The sequence below is a fragment of the Protopterus annectens genome, chromosome 7.part0 (genome assembly GCF_019279795.1).
Source record: "Protopterus annectens isolate FY-2018-M chromosome 7.part0, PAN1.0, whole genome shotgun sequence".
Classification (NCBI taxonomy): Eukaryota; Metazoa; Chordata; order Ceratodontiformes; family Protopteridae; genus Protopterus; species Protopterus annectens.
Genome location: NC_056739.1, coordinates 1,958,196,957 through 1,958,209,657, shown reverse-complemented (window position 1 = coordinate 1,958,209,657; position 12,701 = coordinate 1,958,196,957). Strand labels below are relative to the sequence as shown.

The 12,701-nt window shown below is 42.5% G+C and overlaps 1 protein-coding gene across 3 annotated transcripts in view; it reads left to right on the top strand.

Moving 5' to 3' along the window:
• Positions 1–12,701, top strand: part of CHD2 (chromodomain helicase DNA binding protein 2) — a 3,702,317-nt gene that overhangs the window by 1,145,408 nt on the left and 2,544,208 nt on the right. The gene's annotated exons all lie outside the window — the stretch shown is intronic.

Below are 12,701 nucleotides of genomic sequence, written 5' to 3'. Positions count from 1 at the left end.
TATGAAACAACAGTTTTTCTAAGCTGTGCCAGTTGCACAAGTTCAGTCATCATCAGTAAGTCTCGATTTAGTACTAATAGTAAGTAAATCATTCAACTTCTGTCATGAGGAACACAGGTCACCAGTGTTATCAGGTGTTGGCTTTATACATACAAGGTTCTTTTTACAGAATTGGCCAAAGGCAGTTAACACTGGCTTCCTCTTAGAATGGATCTATTCACACAAGACGGGAGTTTGATGCACTCCAAACTGAAACAGTTCCAGCCGACTGCCTGGATGATTCACTTTTGATACCTTTTAGGCACCTTTTTTATCAGGACTTGTAGCGGGTGTTAAAAGAGGCAAAGAAACCTGCTAGTGAGAGATTGCATATTGGTAAATGGTAAGATCTTCTAGTTGGTGCAGGACTAAGAACCATGACCCTTTCTAGGCTTATTTCCCTGGTATTTCTGCAACTTCTGTTAAGTTACTATCCTCTAATCTTTCTCATTCCTCTGTCAAGGATCATCTCTTGGTCATTTCAGTATGTCTGCTCATGGATCCTCCCTTTTCAGCATAGTCTCCAGTTGAGCTTTTCTTCAAAGGGGTTTTCAATTTATATCCACATAGAAAACAGAATGCCCCTTCCTGGGATCTTGAGTTGGAAAAACTAATGCTTTCTCCTTTTGAAGATCTGTCTGTTTCCAAGTTCTTAACTTGAAAATTTATTCCTCTTGACACATGCAGGAAGAGTATTTGGGGATGGGACAGCCTTATCTAGTATTTTATGAAAATAGAGTTTCCTTGATAACAGATCCATCATTCATGTTTTTAGAATTTACTTTTGAGTTAAGCCATCCATCTTGCCCTGTCTTTTGTATGGAACCTAAAAATGAGGGAGAAAGGATTCTTCATACTGTGGACACAGTCATCCCTGGTGTTGTCTTGACAGAACTAAATCCTTCAGAAAAGTTGAACAGCTGTTTATCTTCTATGAAGATAGAAATGTTAACAAGTGCCAAAACAGCCTACTTCCTGATGGTTTCTGTGGCTTTTTCTTTTTTTTTTTTATTTACTGTTCCCACCATAACAGGGTACTTCTAGGTAGAATCTAGCCTCATTCTAAAGGGCCATGGCAACTTCAGTGGCTTTTTGGAAGATACTGGACATGAGATATTCTAGATGCAACTAGTTAGTCCAATACAAAGCACAACAAACTAGATTCCTTTTGCTGGTCTATAGCAGGCTTTACTAACACCATTCTCAAGGGGTTCTAGGGCCTTTATCCTTCCTCCTCCTCCTCCCACACTGTATAAGTTCTGGTATTATGCCCACTATAGCTTAGGCCACTTGCAGCAGTGATATAATGATAAACATAGTACTGTTGTTTAAGTAAAATTGCTCTAACACTAGATGTTTGAATCAGTGCAGTAGCTGGTCTCTCTGTTAATCATTCTTATTTTTTATTTGATCCAATATTGCCTTTTCTGTCTAGCACCAGCCTGCAGATTATTGGATCCATCCTGAATCTGATGTCAGCTTATTTTCAGAGACTTTGATCCAGGAGCTCTGCCTCCTCACGCCATAATACATTGCTCCATGCCTTCCATCTCTAATGTCATTTGATGCCTTAGGAGACTGCAGCATTACCAGTTACTATATCCTTTTTTTTTTTTTTGAGTCCGGTTTTGAGCTTCTTGTTCTCTACCCAATAGGTTTTGTTGGTAGAGTAGTGTTTTTGTGAGTTTTGTGTAGTGTTTTAGGGTTTAGGTTGCAGTGTGTTCGGGCACTCCAGTCCTTGCTTCTGTTTAGCCCATTGTTATCCCCTAGTGTTTGATTAAAAAACAGCAAAAAAAGTTGTTGCTGTTTTTCATTTTTATGATTAGAGTAATAGGGTTCTTTGTATTGTAGAGGTTTCAGATAGGTAGTTAGATATGTTTGTCTGTTTGACATATTAGTGTGCTGTGTATCTGTTGTTGAACACTTCTCTTCCATGATGGACATGAAAGGTTTTAAAAAAGATGTAGCTTGTGACCATAAGCTACCCTTCCTAAGATACTCATGACCGCTGCATCTACTGCCTTGCTGCAGTCCACCTCCACACAGAATGCAGCATTTATTCGGCCTTTGGGACTTGTGCACTGATCAAGTGTCGTGCAAAACTAGTTCTAAAGGGCTTGTTACACTCTTCAGCCGTGTCTTCCTCTTCCCCTTGCCATCACCTCATAAGAAGCCAGACAAGGGGGATTGGGATTGAGTTAAAGATACGAATTTGAATTCTTAGCCTAAAGACCAAGGAGACCACAAATGGGCGGCTCTGTCAGCTTGGGATCAATTGGAGCTGAAGGTTTACCAGCCTTCGGCCCCCTCTGGCTTTATATGGTGGCAGGATCATCTCTGTTCCCTAAGTCTCTGACTTCTAGTAATCCCAGTTTTTTTTTTTTAGGGAAGTGGGTAGTGCAGGCTGGTTCCCTGTTTCACTGGTTGAGTTTTCCCGATGTCTTCGCTCTCTCCACCCCAGATCTGAACATCTCCGATTATTTGGATCTGGTCATGAGATCCTAGTGCCGGTAGAATGATGTCTAGGCTTTCCCTCTGTAGTCTCACTCGATCATTCTACCTAATCTGTTCAAAGTTTGAAGTCGGCGGATATAAAGCAGCTCCATTTTGTAAGCTTGGATCCCACTAGTACTCCGCCCAGACACCTTGACTATTTTTTTCTAAAGGCTAATGCTCCCTCTTTTACCCTTCTTACTCTGAGCACCTGTACTCCAGGGTTAGTGGATCCATTTGTTTTGCCATCACTGAGGTTGGCTTCAACTCCTTGGCTGTTTCAGGCACTGACCTTGGCATTTTTAACTCCGTTGGTGTCAGAGCTAGATGTGCCATGGGACTGAGAGATCAGGGTCTGCACTGAGTTTGTCATTCCACCTCCTTGGGGTGTTGGCACTTGAGATTTCTACGCTAGTCTCTGTGTTGGAACAGGTTGGGTCATTGTTGGGGGAATTGGTTATCACTCGGCTCATTGGGTCCGAGGAACATTGGGTGGGGGGTTACAGGCATTTGCTTTTTATGCTATAGAAAGGATTTTCTCTAGATCAGAGATGAGTGGTCGGCAGTAACTGCTAATCCTCACCCATTTTCTGTGTTTAGACTTGCGGATGGATGTCATCTTGTTCACTGACACTATATGCCTTCTTGCCTCCGAACATTCCTACCCACAGGGCCCCTCATCTCTTTTAGGTCTCCTTGGTCCAAGAGGTACATAGTAAGAGTTATTGCAAGAGGAAGCACATGGATTCCCTTGAGGATTCCCTCACTAAGGATATTAACCTCAGTAAATGGGAGGGTTCCCCCATGTTACCCCTTGACAGTCCCTCATTTAGCGATCTCTTAGAACTATTGCAACAGCATGGAAGGAAAGCCTCTTTTCCGAAGGAGTCTGTATGGCCCATTCATGTCCTGGGTGGTCCCCCCTCTGGATACACTTATCGATCTTGTATCCCTGGAAGGTGTAGGGAGAGTTAGATGTGGTGGAATCCTTCCTTAGGAAGTTGGGCAGGATTTTAAAACCACCTAAAGTCCGACTGCACTGGAGTAAAGGTCCTAAGGTAGATGTGATCATTGTGCAGGTGGCCACCAAAAAGTTTGTTTGGGAAGAAAGTTTCTTGGTCCATCCCCCCAAAACTGAATCTATGGTGTAGTATCCCTCAATAAAAATACTGCAAGATGGAAGAGAAGGACATATATGGTTATGGTAAGGTTGTACACAACTATTCTTTAATTTTTACCACTATCATCAGTACAATGTTACATAAATTGCTCAAGTCCTACCTTCCCTTAAACCTCATTCGTCCTGCAGAACATTATTTTGCGTGTATTGTATCCACAATTTCTATATAATTTTCTTCTTCCCTTTTCAAAACATTCCACTTCCAGTTCTTTTCTCTCTGTTACGATGTTTAGCACTTCAGATCCACTGGTTTAGAGGAAACTTTGATTTCCTTTTTGTAGTAATTGCTTTTTTTTGGCAGCCACCAGAGTTAAACTTAACAAGGCTATACGATATGTAGGCAGTTGTGTCCAAGCTCAAACGAGCGCTCTGTAGGGAATTTTTTAAGTCTGCCAACTCATTACACTCCCAGAACATATGTTTCCAGTTACCTCTTTCTTCCCTAGCATACCCAACATTTGCAATCTACCTGAGGAAAAATTCTTTGGAAGTCTGCTTGGGGTATAAAAATACCTCTACAAACACTTCCAAGCGAAGATCCTAAACCTTCTAGACTGCATTCTTGGGAGCCATACATATGTCATCCCATTGTTACTTTGTAAATTGTTTATCCAATCTCTTTTCCTAATCTTTTCTAACTTCCTCTTGTTGATGCTTATAGTTATCTTGCAATATTTTATATGCACCGCTAATGTTCTAGATTCAACTAAAAACTCTGTACCAAAGTAGGTATTTCACTTAAGATCCCTTTCTCTTCACCTCTACTCAGATACCAATCCTTGGTAGGGAAGGCAGTCTCTAGAATGCAGTCCAAATGTCATCTTAGCCTCATACCATTCTATTACCTTTCCCTCTGTAGTTACTTGCTTTCAATATCTTGGTTCTTTTGCATTTTTTTCCAGTAAATTCTAGTCCTCTCTTGCCTATTCTTGGTACCCCTACTTATAGTCATCCCTGTTGGAAAAATCTCCTTTCTCCATGCTTTTGTTTGTTTAGTTCTTAGAATGCATTCTGCAACTTTATGAATGTAAGATTCTGTATGGTGTTGGTGGTTCTCCTTGAAGATCTGCATCCAAAATCCTACTCTGTCCTTATTTCTTAAATTCCCCCTGCTTCATCTTCCTCCCTTTCCACTTTGAGTTATAACTTTCTGCTTGTGTCATGTATGTGAGCCTTAATTGTGTAGTTGTAAAATATCCATTCAAATCAGGTTATTCCAAACCTCCTTGTTCAGTTGGAAGGGACAACTTATCCCACTTAACCTTTGACCTCTGCCCCTCTGTGATAAATTCCTTCAACTATTATTCACATTTTCTCAGGTTGAAAAACTATGCCTCATCTATATATAATACTAAAGGGACTAAAACATTTTCACTGCCTGTGTCTTGCTAGCCATATCCATAAACAAGAACTTCCAGTTTCTCAGTTTTTGTATTATCTCAGACTGTTGTTTAGTCTCTTCCCACATATCCTTACCTGCCATAACGGAAACCTTTTTAATCTATACTTCTAAGTACTTCATCTTACTGTGCCCCCATACATATGGGCATTGCTGAACCAGTTCATGTGTGGGTATGTAATTTATGGCTATAGCCTTTATTTAATTTTCATTAATTTTATATTCCAAAAAGACTTAAAACAATCTCAAAATGTTCCACAACACTGAGATGTCCTTTCCTGGCTTTATCAGGCACAAAGTAATTTTGTCTGGAAGTAAAGTTAGCTTTTCTTGATTAATATGCCGGTTATTTCTTTGAATTTTGAGTCCCTTATTTTCTTTGCTAATGGCTCTAAATATAAAGCAAAATAAAGGGGAAAGAGGACACTCCTGCCTGGTTCCTTTGTTCTGACGCAGCTTATCAGAGAGAAGCCCTCCCACTTTTAATTCTTGCTTCCAACCCCTCATATATCCTCCTAAGTAACCATTGATATTGTATCAAGGAATGCAGATGCTTCCATTGCTATACTGATAAAGTCCCAGCTTACTCTGTCAAATGCTTTCTTTGGATCAAGACCTACCAACAGCAGTGGTATTTTTTTTTCATTTTGCTTCCCTCTGGATCATCATTGTTCTATTAATGTTGTTAAATGTTTGCCTCCCTTCCATAAAACCACACTGATCCATATCTACCAATTTTGGCAAAACCTTTGTCATTCTTTTAGCTAGTATAAACACTTTGAATTCATGGTTTAAAACTGAAATGGGTCTACATGAAGTTAGGTCTTCATCTTTTGGTATTATGGCCACCAGAGTGTTCTTCCTAGATATCTGTGCTTCCCTCAATGCTGTTAATCAAAACCTTCCAGATCTTTATCACTTTCTTCCATCCTATTCCAGATTCTTTTTGGTGCCAGAGAAGAACAAGGACCTCAGATCAATTTTGGATCTTAGCAGATTGTGCCATTGTTAAACAGACCAAGCTCTTGATGGCAACTTTGCAGTCCATTTTACCTTTATTAAGGAAAGATGATTGTATGTGCTCGATTAGGTTCATATGTAAATACTAGGATAACTATTGTGAAGGGCTTCTTTAAGCCTAGCCTATGGCGAGGTAATAATCAAACCCTGTATCTTGTGTCTATAATATGAAGACTAACTGTTATGCTAAACAATCTCAAAGATGCTTATCATATAAAAATAGTTTGGTGGTCTAGGAGATTTCTGTGCTTTTGGTCAGGAGCTGATTACTAGTTCTAAGCATTGTCCAAAGGCCTCCCCTCAGTACACCTCTCCACCGCCTGTGTTTCATGGCAGCCTGGTGAGGGTTGCAGGGATTCCAGATCTTCCCATATCTGGATGACTGGCTCTTCACTGCATCTATGAGTGTAGCTCTCGTCAAATCTCAGGACTTTATACTCCAGTTGTGTCTGTCCTTTGGCATCACATTGAGCTACAAAAAGTACCATTTGGAGCCGGTGCAACTGTTAGGGTTCATAGGCTGCCATTTGGGTACAATCTCTCAGACACAAAACTTCCCATCAGTAGGTTAACTTCTTTCTGAGCAGTGGTGTCTCATCTCCTTATATCTCATACGTTCCTGGCTTCCATAACTCTGAGGTTTCTCAGGCACATCACAATAATCAGTTTGCCTTGCTCCCTTAGTGATTGTACCATATGAGAATCTTGTGATGGATGTTAGCAGCTCAATGGTCCTATAAGATTCATCTCATGGATTTTCTGGTTGTAATAACAAGCTGTTGTCGAACTCATGTCAAGTAGTGGTTGAAATCCTCTCTTGTTGCCGTTGTGTAACCTTTCATTCTTCCCCATCCTCAGACTAGGGTCACCATGGATTTCTTCTCTTCTGTGATGGGGGAGCATTTTGAAGTGAAGATGGTCCAAGAGGTGCGGTTGCCCTCAGAGGCCAGTCTTCATATCAGTTTTTTGGAAATGAGATTGGTCTTGCTACCATTGCAGGCCTTTCAGGTCCTTCTCAGTGATGTGATTTCTTTACAGATATGCCACATGTCTGTAGTATGGTGCTTGAAAAAGCAAGGGGAACATTATTTTACCCTCTTTGTTGGGAGGCCATGAGGGTATAGCAGTAGGCAATCTCCTTTCAGCTGTTTCTGATTGCAGTGCGCATCTCAGGGAAGTCCAATATCCTGGCCGACAGTTTAAGCAGGAACATTCTCATTCCCTAAATCAAGAAGTAGCAGCTCAGATATTAGTACCCCGGGACAGCTCGTGCTGTGACCTCAGTTTTCTACTCTGTCCAACACAAAGTGAAACAGCTTTTCTACCCTTGATGTTCTTCGTTTCCCATTGCTGCAGTCCTTACTATTGGGTATAGTCCGCTGTCCAGTCGGCCCGAATACCAGAGTATAAGGCTGACGTCGGTCAGGGCGCATTAGACTGACGTCAGTACGTCAGGGTACTAATGCGCATGACCGACGTCATATCCCCAGTCTTTTTTCCGCATGGTCCGATGCAGAAGCAGTTTTGCGAGTGCAGGTTGGCGTTCTGAAATATTTCCGAAACCGGAGTTTCAGACCGAAGCAGAGTTGGCTAAGTACCCCGTTGGGGAACATTTTGGTTTTTCTTGCCTCAGTATTTAACCGGATGTCAGAAAAAGTGAATAACTGTATTTCTTGTGGGAAACAGATACCTCATAGGGATTATCATACCTTGTGTATACCTTGTTTAGGGCCTGAGCACGACGTTGTTGGTTGCCGCTCTTGTGCTAGGTTTAACAAACGCACTATTAAGAGGAGGTTAGACTGTGCCAGGTTAGTGTTTGGGAAGCGTTGCAATTATAAAATGCCGTCGGATGCTCCGGCGCCAAGAAGCGCAAGGACAAAACAGCGAAGCCTAGGGTTGATGAACCGGCAGTCCCGGACGTCGGTTCTTTAGAAGGCTCAGTGGAGCCAGAGGTTTTGCCAGGAGTTTCCATGGAGTCTCAGGCAGAAACTTTACTGTTACAGGATGTGCCTTCTCAGGAGCTAGGCCAGGCTGAGGGGGCTTCTCAGGTAACTGTTCTTCCCTCTCTTCCCAAGGTAGTTAGAGCCTCTCCTTCTGTTGCTAAAACTTCTTTGAGAGGTAGGCCTAGTTCAGCTTCAGGGGGGGCTTCTCCTAGCATTTCGGGTTCTGTACCTAAGAAACATATGCTTAAAATGGCAGAAGATTTGATTACTATGATTAGAGGTTCTATGCCCCCTCCTGATAAGAGGCCTAGGGTGGAACCGAGTTTGATAGTTTTGAACAGTGTTCAGAGGCTTCTGAGTCTTCTGGAAGATTTGCAGGAGTATCCTACTTATTCTGATTCAGATGTGGATGATTCCACTCCTACAGCTTCTCCTCCTGAGGATTTCTCATTTTCAGAGACTCTGCATTCCATGAGGGAGCACTTTAAATGGGAAGGCCAGGACTACTCTGATTCCAGGAAAAGGCTTAGGGAATTCTTGTTTTTACCCCAGCATAGGCCCTTAGCTATACCTCCTGTGTTGAATGTGGTGGAAGATGTTTTTGCAGAGGCTTCCCTGAACCCTGACTCTTTGCCTCCTGCTCCTGTTAAACCTGATAGGTACTACAGGGTGCCCGAAGCTCATAAGTATTTGTTTAAGAGCCCTAGGGCGGACCCAGAAACTGTTTCTCAGGGGCCTAAAGGTGTTAAGGCCTCTGTGGTTAAAAATCCTGTTCCCACTGATAAAGAGGCTAGGGCTTTGGATAGGTGGGGAAAGAAAGTGTATACTTCTTCCACTCTAGCCATGAGCGCGTTGAATTGTCAGTTTCACATGCTAAAATATCAAAATTATCTCCTTTCACAATTGAAATCTAAGGTGGATGCTTTGGCGGAAGGTATTGAGTGTAAAGAGTTGCTGGATTTGGTTCATGTGTCTGAACAAGTGGGTAAGCATTCTTTGCAATGTGGTTTTGATGCTGTACAGGCCTCCTCGAGGGTGGCTGCCACTAGTTCTGTTCTTCGCAGGCATGCCTGGTTGAGGGATCAGAATTTAGCTGAGCATGTTAAGACAAGGATTTTGGATGCTCCTTTACAGTCTGATGTGTTGTTTGGTTCGCCTGTGGAAGCAGTCTTAAAGAAAATGGAGGACAAAGCTAAGTCTATGCAAACTGTTAAAGATTTTTTGCAGGTGCAGCCACCGAAGTTTAGTAGAAATTGGCCTGCTAAGGGGTGGACATATCCTGTTTATGATTCCCAGTCTAGGGGTAGGTCTAGACGTGGTAGGGGCAGGGCTCAAGGTTCTTTTAGGCCTAGAACAGGGAGTTCACCTGCTCAGACTTCTGGTGAGGGCAGGGGTCAGTCCTTTCGTAAACAGACCCAATGACCTGTTTTTTCAGCTGCCAGTAGATTCTCGTCTGGCAGCTCCTTTGGGAGGAAGACTGTCTCTTTTCAAAGAAAATTGGGATTTAATTACTCAAGACAGATGGGTGTTGGATATCATTCACCACGGTTACAGATTTTATTTCCATACCATGCCCCTTTCAAAGGCATGCCAGACGTTCCTCCTCCACAAAGAAAAGAGGCTCACAAGCAAGTTTCTCAGTTACTCCAGATGGGGCCATTCAGCCAGTCCCTGTATCAGAGAGGGGCCTAGGATTTTATTCTCGCCTGTTCCTAGTACCAAAGAAGGGGAACACGTGGAGACCAATTTTGGATTTATCTCTCCTCAACACTTATCTGGACATTCCCAAGTTCAAGATGTTGACGTTACAACAGCTTTTACCTCTGCTGGGCAAAGATCACTGGATGGTGACTTTAGATCTCAAGGAAGCTTACCTTCATGTGCCTATAAGGCTAAGTTGCAGGAAGTATCTGCGGTTTCGAGCTGGAAATTCTCATTATCAGTTCTCTGCATTGCCCTTTGGCTTATCTACTGCCCAGAGTATTCACAAAGGTTCTGGCTCAGTGATAGCTTACTTCAGGCTACAAGGAATTCAAATCTATCCTTACTTGGGCGACTGCCTGATTTTGGCTCAAGAAAAGGAAGACCTTCTACAGCATCTGGAATATGTTATAGCAGTGCTAAGATGCCTAGGGTATTCTGTGAGCGAAATAAAGTCCAGTCTAGTACCCTCTCAAGACATGTGCTTTCTGGGTGTGAGACTGAATACAGCAGCCCAGATGGCCTTTTTAACCCCGGACAAACAAAAGAGTCTATCACTTTACTTCCATCAACTATCTCATCAGTCCGTGCTGACTGCAAGGACAGTCCTTCAAGCATTAGGGTTCATGGCATCTTGTATTCTGGTGCTTCCCAATGCCAAACTGCATATGAGGAAGCTACAATGGTATCTCAAAAATGTATGGACACAGCACTGCCAGGATTTGGACACTGTCATTCAAATAATACCTTGCCTTCAAAAAGAATTTTTGTGGTGGGCTCAGGAATGTCACCTAAACAAGGGATTCTCTGTGACCCGGCCAGAGGCGAGTCAGATTTTAACGACAGATGCCTCGGACATTGCTTGGGGAGCTCATCTAAATGGAAAGTGGATACAAGACAAGTGGCCTGCCAGACTACAGCATCTACATATCAACATGAAGGAGATGTTAGCAGTCCAGTTTGCATTAATGGCTTTCAAGGAGTTACTTCTTCCAGGGCAGGTGTTGATTCTAACAGACAACACAACTGTCATGTGGTACATCAACAAACAAGGGGAACACATTCTTATCCTCTATGCAGGCAAGCAATGATTTTATGGGAGGCGCTAGGCTTGCAACTAACTCTTCAGGCAAGGTTTCTGCCTTGAGCACAGAACTCGTTAGTAGATGTGTTATGTGGACAAATCATGAATCACCACGGTGGAAACTGGATCTTCATGTATTTCAGAAATTGACAGTGTCATGGGGAACTCCAGACATAGATCTGTTCGCTTCTCCACTAAACCACCAGCTGCCAAAGTATTGCACAAAGGGGTTTCATCACACAGCTTGGAAAGTGGATGCTCTGTCTTTCAGTTGGAAAAATCTTCATGTGTATGCCTTTCCACCTCTGCCTCTTCTTCCAAAGGTACTATTAAAGGTCAGACAAGACAGGCCAAGGATGATTTTGATTGCTCCAGATTGGCCTCGGCAACACTGGTACCCACTACTACGAGTCTGGTAATGAAGCCTCCATGGCCTTTACCTCTGATTCCTCATCTGTTATCTCAGAAGGACGGTCATCTGCTCAATGTCAAGCTTCACTCTCTTCATCTAACAGCCTGGCATATTCTCTCTTGAAACACAGCAGGTCTCAACTTCCTCAACAAGTTTTAAATGTGATTATGGAAGCTAGAAGACCTAGTACAAGGAAAGTAGAAAAATGGAAGAGATTTTTATTTTGGTGTACAGCAAAGAATTTGGAGATTTCTGAGCCTAATTTGAGTGTGGCTCTTCAATATCTTACTGAGTTATTGGACAAAGGTTTGTCCTTCTCTTCCATTAAGATTCATGCTGCAGCAATTTCAGCTCACTATGATTGTGACCCACCATTGTTTTCGCATCCTTTGTTCAAGCAGTTTCTTAGAGGGGCAAAGAATATAAGACCCCCGCGTAGAGCTCCTACTCCTGCTTGGGATCTCAATTTTGTGTTGGAAAAACTTACTCTACAACCTTTTGAGCCTGCGGCTACTGCTGAATTGAAATACTTGTCATGGAAGACTGCTTTTCTGTTGGCTATTACTTCTGCAAGAAGGGTGTCTGAGTTGCAGGCCCTTATGGCAGTAGAGCCCTTTTTGATTTTCCATAAGGATAGGGTATCATTACGTACTAATCCTTCCTTTATGCCTAAGGTGGTCTCTAGTGTGGCTTTAAACCAAACTATTCATTTGCCTACTTTTTATGCAGACCCCCAAAATAAAGGGGAAAAGATTTTGCACACTTTAGATGTACACAGGCAATTGCGTTATTATTTAAGCAGGACTAAGGATTTTAGGCAGTCTCAGCAGTTGTTTGTTTCTTTTGCTTTGAGTTCGCAGGGCAAGCCTGTGTCAAAACAAACTATTTCTAGGTGGATTGGCTTTTGCATTGCATTTTGTTATTCCCATCATGGCAAGGAGATTCCAGCTGGGATTAGGCCTCATTCCACTAGGGCTACTGCCACTTCAACAGCATTTCTAAGGGGTGGCAACTAAGGATATTTTGGAAGCAGCTACTTGGAGTTCAGTGCATACTTTCTCTAAGCATTATCACCTTCCTATCTACTCTAAGTCTAGGGCTGGTTTTGCCACAGCTGTTTTGCAAGGCATGTTGTCAGCTCCTACTTCTTTATGATTTGCCAGCCTCCCTTACCTCTGCTTTGGGATTCTACCCAATAGTAAGGACTGCAGCAATGGGAAACGAAGAACATAGTACAGTTTTGTACCTACCATAAATGTAGATGTGGATCCCATTGCTCCTCCCTCCTTCCCCTCTGTGTTTAGGGGTGGTTGTGTAGGTGAGATTACATGCTGATATTTTTGTATATATTCTTGTATATATTGTATATATTTTTGGTGCAGGTATTTTGAGCCTTGTCTTTTTAGGGTCTTCTGACATCTGGGGCA